This window comes from Mobula birostris, chromosome 11, assembly GCF_030028105.1.
Source record: "Mobula birostris isolate sMobBir1 chromosome 11, sMobBir1.hap1, whole genome shotgun sequence".
In the NCBI taxonomy this organism is placed as follows: domain Eukaryota; kingdom Metazoa; phylum Chordata; class Chondrichthyes; order Myliobatiformes; family Myliobatidae; genus Mobula; species Mobula birostris.
Window position 1 is genome coordinate 14,291,221 of NC_092380.1, and position 14,535 is coordinate 14,305,755.

Consider the following 14,535-nt stretch of genomic DNA (forward strand, 5'->3'; position numbering starts at 1 on the left):
TGATCATGGCTGGGGTCACCCGTCTTGTGAAGACACTGCCCAGAAGGCGATGGCAAACCACTTCCGTAGAAAAATTTGCCAAGAACAATCATGGTCATGGGAAGACGATGATTGCTTGTGTCATACGACACGGCACATAACGAATTAATGAATCTTACTCTGAGAGAAAAGTGATCTAAACCAACAATAACTGTAAGGTCCATTATGCAGAACACATAATAGAATGGAAAAGATGGAAAGCAACATACAATCAATGTCAGACATGTTTTTTAAAATACTGTACAATTGAAAGCAATAAGGAATTCTATCATTTTCAGATCTAGGCACCTCAATTCCAAAACAGTAAAAATACCCCAGGATAAAGAATAGGTTGTAACTCAGCAGGAAAAAGAAATGGCTCTAAGCTAGTGGGTCAGAGATTTTAACGGAAAATTTCAGAGGAAGACAGTGTTTAGTAATGCCACTAGACAGCCAGCAATGGTGGGCTTTTGTAAATCTTTATGTACAATTGACCTCTTCTTCCAGATTTGGGCAGTGCCTGAAAATAGCAGAGTTACATTCAATGAAAAACATTAAGAGCCAGGACAAAAAGATGCAGGATAGACCCACTACCCCTAGAGCAGGGGTTCCCAACCTTTTTTATGCCACGGAGCCTTACCATTTACCGAGGGGTCCATGAACCACAGGTAGAGAATCCCTGCCCCAGAGGGAGAAGTTTAAAGTGGCAGTGACACCTCAACTTGAAACATTTATGTACCTGTACAGCATACAAGACTTGCAAAAAACAGAAGTAGGTACAGTGTGCGTTGTAAATATTCACTTAACCATACATTCCTGGCAAATCAACAGGAGGAACTTAGCAGGTTGAGAAGGATCTGAGCAAGGAAAGGAAGTGTCAACGTTTCAGGTTGAAACCCTGCATCAGGACCTGCAGCCAAAACACACAACAATGAGTGCTGCTCTACGATTTCGACCCAAAACGTCAACGATTTCGACCCAAAACGTCAACGATTTCTTTCTTCCCACAGATGCTGCTGAACTCACTGAGCTCCTCCAGCATTTAGCACAACAGGAGCTGTTTGAAAAAGAGCAAGTCTCGTTGGATGTGAGTCATATTATGAAGTAGCAAGTGAGAGAGCGAGATCTTTGCAGAGCAGGGGCCATTTATAAACAACATGGGGAAGGCTTCGGGAGTTAAATCGAGAGAAAAAGTCTGGAGCTGGGAGTCCCTAAAGCAGTCCTACGTGTGCTTGGAGGGCATTCACAAAACAGCGTGATAGGGAAATTCCATGGTGATTTTCATGATCAGCAGCAAAAATTATCCATAAGATACATCCAGAAATATTCAGGAAGCAAAATCCTTGTTGTCTAGTATTTTTGTCCAGCTTTATTTTGTGCTCTGTCTGTGTTTTTGCTCCTTATAAATCTTTTAGTTATTTGTTTGCTGTATAGTATACTCTGTCCAAGCCTCTGACCTGCCACAATTGGAGGGCAACTTTTCACACAGAGGGTAGTGCTACCCAGGCAGAATATAAGGTGTTGCCCCTCCCCCCTGAGGGTGGCCTCATCTTGGCACAAGAGGAAGCCATGGACCACCATGTCGGAACGGGAATGGGAATGGTAATCAAAACGTTTGGCCAGTGGGAAGTTCTGCTTGCGGCAGATGGAGCGGAGGTGCTTGACGAAGCGGAGCCCCAATTTATGACAGGGTCTCACCAACGTAGAGGAGGCATCTTTCACTCTATGTCCTTCATGATCTTATATACCTCCATCAGGTCACCCCTCAAATTCAGGTCAAGTCACCTTTTATTATCATTTCGACCATAACTGCTGGTACAGTACACAGTAAAAACAAGACGTTTTTCAGACCATGGTGCTGCATGAACAATACAAAAACTACACTGAACTACGTAGAACAAAACTGCACTACACTCCAGACCTACCCAGGACTGTATAAAGTGCACAAAACAGTGCAGGCATTACAATAAATAATAAACAAGACAATAGGCACAGTAGAGGGCAGTAGGTTGGTGTCAGTCAAGGCTCTGGGTATTGAGGAGTCTGATGGCTTGGGGGAAGAAACTGTTACATAGTCTGGTCGTGAGAGCCCGAATACTTCGGTGCCTTTTGCCAGATGGCGGGAGGGAACAAAGTTGCAGTCTATGCGACCTCTCAGGCTCGCAAGTCCAAACGACATCATGGTAAATCTTTTCTGCCCTCTTTCTAGTTCAAGTCTTACCTAAAACAGGGTGACCAAAACTGTACACTTTACTCCAAGTGTAGCCTCAGCAACGTCTTGTATAACTGCAACATAACTCCTATATTAATCATATTTTTTTCATTCTCCGCCAACCACCCCACCTAAGATTCTGCTACTCACTGATATGCAAGTGGTAAGTTAGAACGGCCAGTTAACCTACCAGCCCGCATGTCGTTAGCTACAATTACTTGCACTCATAAGAAACCCATCTAGTCAGGGGGAGAAAAAGGCTAACTCCACACCAATAGCAGCAGAGGTCAGGATTGACCCTGGGTCTCTGTCACTGCAGATCTGCGCCTTTATTAGCTAGATCACTACACCATTCCAAGTCTTCAGGTACTGATGAATACATCCTAGAGTTTGAAAAGGAGAGGTGCTCATGAAATCCTTGATGCATTGGTTTTAGTTTTGCAAAATTCTCTTAATGTGGAAAGGTACCAAAACACAGAAAAATAGAAGTGATTCACTTATTCAAAAAGGGGCGCAGAAAGCAGTTAACAATTTCCAAAACACAAAATAATCTGCAGATGCTGAGATCAAAGCAACACTCACAACACGCTGGAGGAACTCAGCAGGTCGGGCAGCATCCGTGGAAACGATGAGTCGACGTTTCGGGCCGGAACCCTTCGTCAGGACTGAAGAGGGAGGGGGCAGTGGCCCTATAAGGAAGGTGGGGGGAGGGTGGGAAGGAGTTCTTCTTCTTCTTCACTAGCCTTCTCCTTCCCACCCTCCCCCCACCTTCTTTATAGGGCCTCTGCCCCTTCCCTCTACAGTCCTGACGAAGGGTTCCGGCCCGAAACGTCGACTCATCGTTCCCACTGATGCTGCCCGACCTGCTGAGTTCCTCCGGCATGTTGTGAGTGTCAGCTAACAATTTCCACCTTGGGGAAATTGTCAGAAACTGTTAGAATACTGGTATGTTAAAAAATAAGTTGTAGCAGGTTTTCTCAAAGGAAAACTACATTTGAGCAGCTTATTAGAGTTGTTTGAAGTCCTACTGCATGCTGTAGATAATAGGAAACCAACGGATATACTAAGGGTTTCAGAAGGTGTTTATTAAGGTATTAAAGATTATTGTGGAAACAAAAAGCTCAATAATGTATGAAGCCAAAACTAGTTCTGGTGAAAATCGAAAACACCCAAACACTAATTCTTCCTACCTATACAATGTCTATATCCTTCCATCTTCCTCACATCCATCTGCCTATCCAAACGTCTGTTAAAAGCCTCTAATGTATTTGCCTCTACCACCATACCAAGCAACGCATTCCAGGCATCCACCACTCTGAGTAAAAAAATTATTCCTCACATCTCCCTTGAACCTACCCCCTCTCACCTTCAATGCGTGCCATCTGGTAATAGATATTTCATCCCTGGGAAACAGATACTCTCTGTCCATTCTATCTATGCCTCTCATAATCTTATAAACATCTATCAGATCTCCCCTCAGCCTCCAACACTCCACAGAAAACAACCCAAGCAATTCCAGCCTCTTGTGACAGCACATGCCCTCTAAACCAGGCAGCATCCTGGTAAACCTCTTCTGCACCCTCTCCAAAGCTTCAACATCCATCCTACAGTGGGGTGACCAGAACTGTACACAATACTCCAGATGTGGCCTGACCAGAGCTTTATAAAGTTCCTCCAGCGTTAGGTGGGTATTTGCTCCGGAACGCCAGCATCTGCAGAATTTTGTGTTTGTCACATGGTCCGTTCTGGTAGGAGTTTGTTTTTTTTTAAAAATCATATCTAAATGGTGAGAGATTCTGCAACTCTGAGAGGCAGAGGGATGTGGGTGCCCTATTATATGGTTCTCAAAAGGCTAGATTTCAGGTAAGGCAAGTAATTAAGAAAGCTAACAAAATTACTGTTTATTACATGGGGGTGGGGGGACAGAATACAAAACCATGAGGTTATGCTTCACTTATATCGTGCATTGATGGGATGACATCTAGAACCCTAGGTCTCCTTATTTACTGGAAGCAGTTCAGTAGACATATTTGAATGTCTACTGAATGTCTCGCTGTCTCATTAAGGAAGGTTGCACAGACTAGCCTTGCATTTGCTGGAGCTGAGACACGCGAGGGAGAGTTTGATTGAAATGTATGAGGACCTGAGAAGCCTTGACAAAGTGGACGTGTAGAGGATGTTTTATCTAGCAACACACATAAAAGTTGCCAGGCAGCATCTCTAGGAAGAGGTACAGTCAAGGTTTCGGGCCGAGACCCTTCGTCAGGACTAACTGAAAGAGCTAGTAAGAGATTTGAAAGTGGGAGGGGGAGGGGGAGATCTGAAATGATAGGAGAAGACAGGAGGGGGAGGGATGGAGCCAAGAGCTGGACAGTTGATTGGCAAAAGAGATATGAGAGGATCATGGGACAGGAGGCCCAGGGAGAAGGAAAAGGGAGAGGAGGGAAAAAACCCAGAGGATGGGCAAGGGGTATAGTCAGAGGGACAGAGAGAGAAAAAGGAGCAAGAGAAAAAGAATGTGTGTGTGTGTGTGTATATATATATATATATATATATATATGTGTGTATGTAAATAAATAAATAAATAAATAATGGATGGGGTACGAGGAGGAGGTGGGACATTAGCGGAAGTCCAGTTCTTTTTTTGTTTTTTGGGGGTAATTTTTTTTTCCTTTTTTTTCTCTTTTTCATGATTTTTTTTCCATTTTTATCTTATACTCCCCTATATTAGAGCTGTACTTTTTGAGATTTTGGGAGGCTCATGAATTATGTGTCAATTGAGGTTATATTTGTTCAAACTATCTTTTCAATAATGTAATCCCAATTTCTCTGTATCTATTTTTCTGTAATGTATATGATGCTAAACTAATAAAAAGATTGAAAAGGAAAGCAATTTCATCCCACAATCCAAAGACATACCAATTGGTAGGTTAATTGGTCACTGTAAATTGTTCTGTGATTAGGTTAGGATTAAAATGGGGGGGAGGGGGTTGCTGAGCAGTTCAGCTCGAAGGGCCAATCATGCTGTATCTCAATAAATAAATAAAACTGGGACAGCAGGGGAGAAGTACTGGTTAAAAATTAGGACAGCCCATTTAAAACAGAAATGAGATGGCTTTCTTCCTCTTCAAGAGTTGCAAGTACTAACATCAAATATCCTTAGGACAGATACCCGATGAAGCCAAAAAGGTGAAAAGTTAAAAGGAATGCAGATTCGATGTAAGGTCAGGTCAATCTTAATGAACAGTGGAGCAGGTATGAGACACCTATTCCTTCTCTAATTTCTACCTTTTGTATACTTTCTCCACTGACTTCGCCTCTCATCCTAACCCTAACCCAAGTGTGACAGCATCTCACCTGGAAGAGTGAATAATTGAATAACCACATCAAAGATGAATGAACACACCATTATACAATTGATTTGTAAAAGTAAGATTAAAATATAACCAAAATGGGGACCAGATTATAACTGTTCTGAATGCCCCCACCCCAAGAATAAGATTGTGTTTCCAAGACTCATTCCAGCAATTTGAGGTGATACCAAATGACACTTCAGTACAGTATTAGAGGGACAAATATTGTACTTTTTGCTTCCTCACTGAAGAACCCTTGATGCCAACTCAGTAACGTCCTGGGGCATCTTACCCAGTGTCCTGGCCAACTGTTACCTCTCAACCCAGAGCAGTGGAACATGGTCTGGTATGACAGTGCTCTTTGTGGGAGCTTGCTGTGTCCAACTCAGCTGCATTACTTTAAAAAAGTACTTCATTAGCTGACAAGCACCTTGAAATATAATAAGGCACTAAAGAAATGCGCACATTTCCTCATTCTTTCCAGTAATTAAATTGCATTCATAAAACAAAATTATTGCAATTGATCTCTCAAAATCACAGAAACTATTTTAAAATTAGAAGCTTAAGAACACTGCCCAGCTCATGATCCCATTTAAAAGGTTGGAAGTTATGTTTCAGTGTGCGAAATGTAAGAATAGGGCGAACATTTATGCCAGAAACAATTATTTGGGACTTTAAAATAACTAAAATACTCTCTCCATGTTTAAATGAGGAAACTGTGTCTGAATTACGAACGAGAGCTCATATGTGTAGCCACGTGCACTTTACCTATTGATCAAATTATTAAATTAGCTTTACTCTCTGCCTGGAAATTAATATACACAAAAGCATGCGAGGCCTACAATGCAAATTAAGGCCGCGGTATTGCGTAGCTCTCTGCCCGATTTCACAACAGTTCCCTGGCTACACCGTAAGCGGGTCCAACGGTCGGGCCACATGATTGTAAGGAGCGTTAAACGCGAGAGAAACCGAAACCTAACCCTGGAAGTGGTTTGCAGTTGAGATTCTAGGAAATAAAAGCAAATATCCCCAACCAATTTAAAACGATCTCTTTGCCCACGTTGTATTTTCCCTCAAGTTACCTCTATCAATGGGATTTATTCACGCCCTCAGGCCGCCTTCCTGCTTTCCGGATTGAAATCACTTATGCCTGTTCTTAAACCTTGAAGGTTTAACGCTGAAGTTTCTGCCTCAACGCCTCTCAGCACTCTCCACCCAGCGCTCCGCCTTCCTGCTCACCGTGACCGATTCAGAAGGAAGCAATACCTCCCACGTCCCATGTTGAATTTAGTCCACCTCTCTCTCCCAACAAAGCTGCTATCACAGACCAGAGCTTTTCAATACCATTCTTCAAATTTATTCCCAACCAAGGCTAAGCAACTCATATTTCTGGCAGCTTGGCTGCGATTTATATATTCACTGAAACAGCAAATTTAATATAAATTTATTTGGATGTCATCCTGTTAAGCTCTTGCTCAGTGCCAGTAAGACCAAGGAGACGACAGGAGAGGGAAACCAGAGGTCCATGAGACGATCAGATGATGAGAGGTGGAGGAGGTTGGCAGCTTTAAATTCATGGGTGCTGGGCCTGGCACGTAAATGAAATCGACTGCGCCTCTACTTCCTTAGGAGTTTGTGGAGATTCGGCACAACATCTAAAACTTTGACAAACTTCTATAGATGAGTAGTGGAGAGTATATTGACTGGTTGCACCATGGGCTGGTATGGAAACACCAATACCTTTGAAGAAAAATCCTACAAAATGTAGTAAATGCAGTCCATCATGGGTAAAGTTCTCCCAACCATTGAGCACATCCATGTGAAATGCTGTCGTAGGAAAGTCATCATCAGAGATATCCACCACCCAGCTCATGCTCTCTTCTCGCTGCTGCCATCAGGTAGAAGGTACAGGAGCCTCAGCACTCGCACACCAGGTTTCAGAGTAGTTACTACCCCTCAACCATCAGGCTCTTGAACAAATGGGGATAACTACACTCAAGAGAAAATCTGCAGATGCAGGAAATCTGAGTAACATGCACAAAATGCTGGAGGAACTCAGCAGGCCAGGCAGTATCGCGGGATTTCGGCCTGAAACATCAACTGTACTTTTTTTCATAGATGCTGCCTGGCCTGCTGAGTTCCTCCACCATTTTGTGCATGTCAACCACACTCAACTTCACTTATCTCATCTTTGAAATGTTCTCAGAACCAAAGTCCTCACTTTTAAGGTCTCTTTATCGCATGTTCTTGTTATTGACTACTATTTATTTATATTTACATTCGTACAGTTTGTTGTCTTCTACACACTGGTTGATCTTTCATTGATCCTGTTAGAGTTACCACCTGATAGGTTTACTGAGTATGCCCAAAAGAAAATGAATCTCAAGGTTGTATAGGGTGACATATATACACTTTGATAATTAATTTACTTTGAATTAATAAACTCTTCTCAGGCTACCAGCCGGGTACAGGTATGGATTTTAACTGACATTTCAATGACAAATTTTGCCACCTTCATCAGGCATGATACCTAGTACGTCTCTTCCAGTGGTATATATACCACCCTTCCCCCCCCCAGTCAATTGTAAACAAGGCAGGACAGCTGAAACCTGATTGGTTGAGGACTAACCAATCAGGAGGGAGGGACGGCAGGGGTATATATACCACCAGATGTGAATTTTTATCTTTCACCTCTTAATATTTTCCTCAAAACTGCAATGCAGCCTTTTTGCAGCATTGTTTGGCATTTTATAATAATAAGTAACAAGCTGATGAAATAAAACAGCATCTTTGGTGTGGGAGATGTAGTTGGTCTTTTGGCTTTATCAGAACATTATTTGCTCTTGTTGTGAGTTAAATTCATGGGTTGAGTCAGAATCCTAAACAGAAACTTAGACAAGTTCCTACTAAATCTATCCCTTCTCACTTTAAACCTATGCTGTCTAGTTATTGATTCCTAAAAGTGAGGGCAAAAAATCTATGCCTCTCATGATTTTAGACACCGCTATAAGAACACCCTTCATTCTTCAATGAAAAAGCCACGAGCTGTTCAACCCTCACTTGGTGGTTACTTTATTAATCTTTGTGGGATCTGGTTTCTGCAGCAAGACTATAAAACAATTAGGAACGTTGTTTCCTTTTTACTGTGTACTGTACCAGCCGTTTATGATCGAAATGACAATAAACTTGACTTGACTTGACAACCACACTTTACAAACTACTTTAATAGCTGAGAACATGTCCTGCAAAGTGAAGAGTGCTATATAAGCGCAAACACGGGGAAATCTGCAGATGCTGGAATTTCAAGCAACACACATAAAAGTTACTGGTACGAGGAATTCTGCAGATGCTGGAAATTCAAGCAACACACATCAAAGTTGCTGGTGAATGCAGCAGGCCAGGCAGCATCTCTAGGAAGAGGTACAGTCGACATTTCGGGCCGAGACCTTTTGTCAGGACTAATTGAAAGAAGAGCTAGTAAGAGATTTGAAAGTGGGAGGGGGTGGGGAAGAGGGTCAAAATAATAGGAGAAGAGAGCAGGGGGAGGGATGGAGCCAAGAGCTGGAGTCTGAGTCAAAATGTGGTCGAAAAGTTGAAGAGCCAAAGAAATTATAGATGGGGAGCAGTGAGAGATGGTTTCACTGAACTCCCGTCGAAGAGAAGATTTAAACTTCTTCAGTGTAGGCATCACCGGAAGAGGCTTCGCAGTAGTGAATTTAAAAATGCAAACACGGGAAATCTGCAGATGCTGGAATTTCAAGCAACACACATAAAAGTTGCTGGTACGAGGAATTCTGCAGATGCTGGAAATTCAAACAACGCACATCAAAGTTGCAGGTGAATGCAGCAGGCCAGGCAGCATCTCTAGGAAGAGGTACAGTTGATGTTTCGGGCCGAGACCTGTACCTCTTCCTAGAGATGCTGCCTGGCCCGCTGCATTCACCAGCAACTTTGATGTGTGTTGCATAAAAGTTGCTAGTGTTGAGTGCTACATAAATGTACTTCTTACTTCTGCATATAAATATAACAGCCTTGGCTCAGAATCAGGCGATTGTGGGCTCTGATAAATCCACTCCATAGAGATGAATGAAGGAATGATTTCACACTTCGAGGGCCTGCAGCATTGTCAGACATGCTGTCTTTGAGATGAAGTACCTGTGGATGGCTTTGGCTAAATTTTTCCACTGATAAATATTCACGGAGAATGCAGTGAATATTCTCTGTGAATATGCAGTGAATATTGGTATACTGTATACAGAATACCAGTGCAGCTTGTCACTGATGGGAGAGTTAGTTACTGTACTGTACAGTTACAGTAGTTTTAACAGGGTCCCTGCAATGATCTCCAACGCCTGCAGATGGTGCAGTGGAGCACCTTGCCCAGGAGATTCTGTCACGAACTCGCTCTGTGATGAAAAGGGGAGAGAAAATCCCGCTCGCTCAATGTTTAACGGGAAATGTAGGCCGGGCTCATCACTCTAACCTGAACCCGAAGGAACCTCATCTTTGAAGAACTACAACTCCCATAATGCTCGGCCTCCTGTACATGCGCAAGAAGGAACGGCGGAACTTACTAGATGCCGGTTTGAAAAGCGTTGACCGCCATTAAGTAAAAAAATAGGCGCGTGGAGCAGGGGCTGTCTTAAATTTGTTTAAAGTCGAAACGGTTTGTGGCAATTTTTGAACTTTTTATTTTGCACGTTTAATTTATTACGTTTTAATTTGACTTGAATTGTTGATGAGGTCAGTGTTAACTATGATCCGAGAGTGGCTCTTGCGTCTTAATCGTCTTTTAATTTGCCAAAGGTGCCGGGTTTTGTGGTAAACAGGTGGAGGGCTGAGGAGGCGCAGTCTGAGTGGATTCGGGACGGAGATGGGTAGGTTTTTGGAAGCTGAGGGTTGATGGAGGGGCGGGAATTGGTGTGTGGTTGTCGCCTTGCTGTGCTCAACGTGTTCCCAACGCTCAGATCATCCCCTGTATTCCAACAAGGCTCTCGGTTTCGTGTCTCATCTGATAGGTGAGGCCTCCAACAGTCACCTAGCACCGCACTTCGAGTTACGTTTGTGCTCATGAGGTTGAACCCGGTTGCCTACCGGTTGGGAGGCAAATAAGTGCTGACATTTGGGTCGGACAGGAACCCTGAAGGTTTCAGACTGAGAGCCAGTCAGGTCTGCTGCCCTGTATCACTTGTGGCCTTCCAGGCAAAGTGATGACACGATGCTGTTGCCAGAGGCCTAGGAGAAGTTAGTTCACTGTACTTGGTTGCTGCTTGTGAAATAGGCAGGTGTGTAACAACGACGATTGTTGACCTGTAGCTTTCACATCGCAGTCAAGGATGGAAAGGTAACAAGTTTTGTATTTGGAGCAGGAAACCCAAAATGTGTCTGAATTCAGCAGTTCCTTAGATCGCTAAACTGCCCTTTAATACTTACAGAGGAAAGTGAGGAAATTATTAATTTAATATTTGTCTGAGAAATTATAAGGCTCTGGTTATGAATTATAGGGTGCTGATCTTTCAATTTTCATCTGAATAGATAAAGCCAGCATGGATTTGTAAAGATGAACCCTACTAGGTCTATTAATGCAATATGTACAAAACTATCACATTGTATTTCATGTTTTCTGAAAGGTAAAAGACTGCAGATTGCTAAGAATGTAAAGTTAGGACAAGTGGGTTCTCAACAGGGTAAGAGGACCACTAGCAAATTTTGAAGGGTTAGGTAATAGGAAGCTGTCAAATAGATGTGATAACAAACCATTTTGTGCTCCCAAGCGGGGCAAATTTGTACTTCTCATGGATATAAGACTAAAAGTACAAGTGAAAAATTGATGCTGGTGCAGGGGAAAAGTATGGAGGGGGTAAATGGTAATAAACTATAGAAAGGGAGTAACAAACTTGCAGGACATATCAAGATAATATCAAGAAAAATCGGATCATAAGGAATTAGGATGCTGAAGATAGTGTAAATCTTAGAAAATTGTGATATAAGTTATTAATCATATGCAGTAGAGCAGAATAATATAATGAACCAAGGAAAATACACATTAACTCTGGCTAGCAGTCACAAATTTCTATTGTAGCAAAGTATGATGCTATTCTGCTATATCGTAAAGGAAGTAATGTTGAGGCTTTGTAAGGCACTGGTGATGCTTCACTTGGGGGATTGTGAGCAGCTTTGGGCCCACCTATCTTAGGATGTGCTGACACTGGAGTGGGTTCACAGGGGGTTTGAACAGCTTGACATATGATGAACATTTGATGGCTCTGGGCCTGAATTCAGAAGAATGAGGGGTTACCTCATTGAAACCTATCGAATGTTGAAGGGCCTTTTATAAAGTGGATGTGGGGAGAAAATGTTTCCTAGGGCGAGAGGGTCTAGGACCAGAGGATGCAGCCTCACAATAGAAGGGCTTCCTATTAGAATGGAAATGAAGAGGGATTTCTTTAGCCAGAGAGTCTTTACCACAGGCAGCTGTGGAGGCCAGGTCTTTACGTACATTTAAAGCAGAGGTTGATAGATTCTTGGTTGGTCAGAGCATGAAGGGATATGGGAAGAAGGCAAGTGATTGGGGCCTAGAGGGAAAATAGATCAACCATGATGACATTGTGGAGCAGGCTTGATGGGCCAAATGGCCTAATTCTGCTCCTATATCTTATGGTCGTAATCATGCACATGCTGGCATATATTATGTTCAAATTGTGTCAGTATAAAGTGCCGTTTCCAATTTCTTGGATTTTTGAACAGTCTGAGAACTTTTCAGTTGTCTAAATATCATATTCTGTCAGTTTAGTAACTCCTCCTGTAAATTGAGAAATTGACTTTACTCTCTGATGTTGACAGAAACCAGGAAGTTATAATTTAACCAACACCTCTCTTTGCTCAAGAGGCTGAAGAAATTTGGCACGTCCCCATTGACCCTTAGCAACTTTTATCAATACACCATTCTATCTGGATGCATAACAGTATAGCAACTGCCCTGCATGTGAGAGCGAGAAACTGGTTTGTGGACACAGCTCAGCACATCACAGACAGCAGACTCCTTTCCGTGGACTCTGTCTACACTTGTTGATTGCCTCAGTAAAGCAGCCAGCGTGATCAAAAGCCCCACACACCCTGGACATTCTTCTTCTGCACTCTTCCGTTGGACAGAAGGTAGGGAAAGCCCAAAAGCATGTATCACCAGTCTCAAGGACAGTTTCTGGCCAACTGTAATAAGTTTTTTGAAGCAGGTACCAGGAAAGTTGATGAAGGCAAAGCAGTGGATGTTGTCTACATAGACTTTAGCAAGGCATTTGACAAGGTCCCACATGGGAGGTTGATAAAGAAGGTTCAGTTGCTCAGCTTTGAAGATGAGGTAGTAAATTGGATTAGACATCGGCTTTGTGGGAGAAGACAGAGAGTGGTAGTAGATGGTTGTGTCTAACTGGAGGCCTGTGACTGGTGGAGTGCCACAGGGATCGGTGCTGGGTCCGTTGTTGTTTGTCATCTATATCAATGATCTGGATAATAATGTGGATAACTAGATCAGCAAATTTGCAGATCATGGCTTGCAGTGGGAAGTGGACCAGCTGGAAAACTGGACTGACAAATGACAGATGGAATTTAATGTAGACAAGTGTGAGGTGTTGCACTTTGGAAGGACTAACCAGCATTGGTCTTACACAGTGAGTGGTAAGGCACTGAGGAGTGTGGTAGAACAGGTATCTGGGGATACAGATCCATAATTCCTTAAGTGGTGTCACAGGTAGATGGGGTCATAGAAAAAGCTTTCGGCACATTGGCCCTCATAAATCAAAGTATTAAGTACAGGAGATGGGATGTTATGTTGAAGTTGGATAAGACATTGGTGAGGCCTAATTTGGTGTATTGTGTGCAGTTTTGGTCACCTACCTACAGGAAAGATGTAAATAAGGTTGAAAATGTACAGGGAAAATTTACAAGAATGTTGCTGGGTCTGGAGGACCTGAGTTATATGGAAAGATTGAATAGGCTTTATTCCTCGGAATGTAGAAGATTGGGGGGAAATTTGTTAGAGGTATACAAAATTTTGAGGGATTATACAAAATTATAGGGTAAATGCAGGCAGGCTTTTTCCACTGAGGTTGAATGAGACTACACCAAGAGGTCATGGGTTAAGGGTGAAAGGTGAAAAGTTTAAGGGGAACATGAGGGGAAACTTCTTCACTTAGAGGGTCATGAGAGTGTGGAACAAAATGCCAGCACAATTGGTGTATGTGAGCTCAATTTTAGTGTTTGAGAGAAGTTTGGATAGGTACATGGATGGTAGGGGTATAGCAAGTTATGGTCCTGGTGCAGGTTGATGGAAGTAGGCAGTTTAAATGGCTCAGCATGGACTAGATGGGCTGAAGAGCCTGTTTCTGCACTGTGCTTTTCTATGACAATTGAATGGTACGTTAAGATGGATTCTTGACTTCACAATCTACCTCATTGTGATGTTGCACTTTATTGTTTACCTGAACTGCAGTTTCTCTAGTAGTTGTTAGACTTTATCTGCATTCTGTTATTGTTTTACCTTGTTCTACCTCAATGCGCTGTATAATGATTTGATCTGTATGAGCAGTATGCAAGACAGGCTTTTCACTCTATCTTGGTATAATAATAAACAAATTCCAGATTGGTTATACTTAGACCCCGCTTAACAGTACGCATCATAGCGTTGATTCGTTACAACGCAGTTATTCAATGCTTTATTGAAATTTTTTTTAAATGACAGAAAATCATTCTAAGCAACACTTAAAACTTCTCAAGAGCAGCTGCCATTAGGGTAAACATTCAATCAGCCAATGAGAGCGCTTTACATACACTGAACCACTCACAGCCAGTCATGTAGTAGTCACGCTCTGCCTCCTCCGCATGTGTAAACATTCTTGCTCCCTCGCCAATTTATTCCATTTTTTCCCCTCCTATAAAGTCTGGAAAACAGCATGC

At 42.5% G+C, this 14,535-nt stretch overlaps 2 protein-coding genes across 2 annotated transcripts in view; one reads left to right on the forward strand and one right to left on the reverse strand.

Moving 5' to 3' along the window:
- The window catches only part of zc3h7bb (zinc finger CCCH-type containing 7Bb), a 107,006-nt gene extending 100,199 nt beyond the window's left edge, over positions 1 to 6,807 (reverse strand). The window contains exon 1 of the mRNA XM_072271716.1: positions 6,666 to 6,807. The gene's annotated coding sequence lies outside the window, so the exon portion shown is untranslated. The remainder of the gene's footprint in view (positions 1 to 6,665) is intronic.
- A 3,336-nt stretch (positions 6,808 to 10,143) lies between these two features.
- rangap1b (Ran GTPase activating protein 1b) overlaps positions 10,144 to 14,535 on the forward strand; it is a 43,296-nt gene continuing 38,904 nt past the window's right edge. Inside the window, exons 1-2 of the mRNA XM_072271717.1 lie at positions 10,144 to 10,249; positions 12,427 to 12,738. The gene's annotated coding sequence lies outside the window, so the exon portion shown is untranslated. The remainder of the gene's footprint in view (positions 10,250 to 12,426; positions 12,739 to 14,535) is intronic.